The sequence below is a fragment of the Littorina saxatilis genome, unplaced genomic scaffold (genome assembly GCF_037325665.1).
Source record: "Littorina saxatilis isolate snail1 unplaced genomic scaffold, US_GU_Lsax_2.0 scaffold_1117, whole genome shotgun sequence".
NCBI classification, from domain to species: Eukaryota; Metazoa; Mollusca; class Gastropoda; order Littorinimorpha; family Littorinidae; genus Littorina; species Littorina saxatilis.
In genome coordinates, this window is record NW_027127769.1 from 37501 (window position 1) to 39776 (window position 2276).

Genomic DNA, 2276 nt, shown 5'->3' on the forward strand with positions numbered 1-2276 from the left:
TGCGCTAAGAAGGATAGCACGCTTTTCTGTACCTCTCTTTGTTTTAACTTTGTGAGCGTGTTTTTAATCCAAACATATCATATCTATATGTTTTTGGAATCAGGAACCGACAAGGAATAAGATGAAAGTGTTTTTAAATTGATTTGGACAATTTAATTTTGATAATAATTTTTATATATTTAATTTTCAGAGCTTGTTTTTAATCCAAATATAACATATTTATATGGTTTTGGAATCAGCAAATGATGGAGAATAAGATAAACGTAAATTTGGATCGTTTTATAAATGTTTATTTTTTTTTACAATTTTCCGATTTTTAATGACCAAAGTCATTCATTAATTTTTAAGCCACCAAGCTGAAATGCAATACCGAACCCCGGGCTTCGTCGAAGATTACTTGACCAAAATTTCAACCAATTTGGTTGAAAAATGAGAGCGTGACAGTGCCGCCTCAACTTTCACGAAAAGCCGGATATGACGTCATCAAAGACATTTATCAAAAAAATGAAAAAAACGTTCGGGGATTTCATACCCAGGAACTCTCATGTCAAATTTCATAAAGATCGGTCCAGTAGTTTAGTCTGAATCGCTCTACACACACACACACACACACACGCACACACACACGCACAGACACACATACTACACCACGACCTTCGTTTCGATTCCCCCTCGATGTTAAAATATTTAGTCAAAACTTGACTAAATATAAAGACTGCCAAAGTTCCAAAATTCAGAATCAAAAAACAAACAAGGTATGTTCTAGGAACGTTTAATTGTGACAAAACAATTGGATACAGTGTGTGGTACAAATTGGTCGATTGAGCTGAAATTAATTTTGGTGTGTAATTGGATTTGCCGGTGTAACACGAAATTTTTACTCCACAAAAAATTTACTCCAGAGTAAAAATTTCGTACGAAATTCTCACACCGAGTTCACCTTTCGTACGAGAAAAGAACTCCCCAAGGTACGAACAAATTACTCCCTCCACGAAATTTTGACTCCCCAAATTCTTACTTCCAGTAAAAATCTCGTACGCAAAAATGGGATGCGGGCGAAGGGATAATGCCATTATGTGATCTCGCGCAAACAAATGTCGCGCTACCCTCCCTCCACCCCTTCCACCACCAAGACTAACAGGGGACAGGGGAGTAAAAGTTGCGTACACCTGGCGTGGGCAGTAAATTGCTCGTGTTAGGGTGGAATAATTTATTCGTTATTTTTTCGTCAGGGGAGTAACATTTTCGACCGAAATGTTGACTCGGAACACACCTGTCGTTGGAAGTTATTTTCTCGTGTTATGGGGGAGTTGTGTTTTCGTAAAGGGAGTAAACTTTTCGTACAAAATTTTTACTCCGGAGTCAAAACTCGTGGGAGTAATTTTCTCGTGTTACACCGGGAATGAATCGGACAATTACGCACTTTACTGATCAGTCACGGTGACACGTCTCGACCAAACATTTGACGTCGGAATAATTTGCAATAAGCGGCAATTTAGAATCCCTTTAACAGTTAGTGAAACTGTCATTCAGCAAGCATGGTAGTGTTCACTAGTAAGACTGTTTGACTTTGTTAATTCGTTTCACCTGTTTTCAAAGACGTTTTGTCATAACAGGAGGTTGTCCATATTAGGAGCCGGTCAGTCCATATAATGGGCCCTTCACGTCACCTACCAGACTTCTCGGAACATAGGCTAATATCCTCTTACAATGGTTTGAAGATATCTTTTGGTTTTCGTGCCGCAGTAAATCCGAAATACAAAAATACAAAAACAGACTTATTCTGAGTGACTGTCGATGGCATTATTAGAGAACATACTGATCTGAACATCAACATAAACTATGAGAGAGAAAAATCTTCATGCTCAAATGGGTATCATGTTACACCCTTGTGGCCTGAGCAGTACCTGTTATACTTGCAATTGGTTGCCCAGAATTATATTACATAAAGTTAAACACGCATACACTCAGTGTGTATCTCAACTAAAGTCGGGGTAAAACCCGGGAACATGCCCCTAATGGCTTTGCCGTGAGGGCGAAAAACTTGAATTTCTCTCCCATAATTATATTGAACATGACTTCAGCATCATGCGCGTGTTTTCTACGCATTTTTTAAATGTTTGTTTAAATAATTTGTATATACATGTACTTACAAAACAACATACAATTATTTGACAATCGTGTCGGTAACAATAGCCACTTCTGGACGTTAGAAAATAAAAACAGGACACATACAACACATTCTACATGATAATCTAGGGGGGAAATTTTTTCAC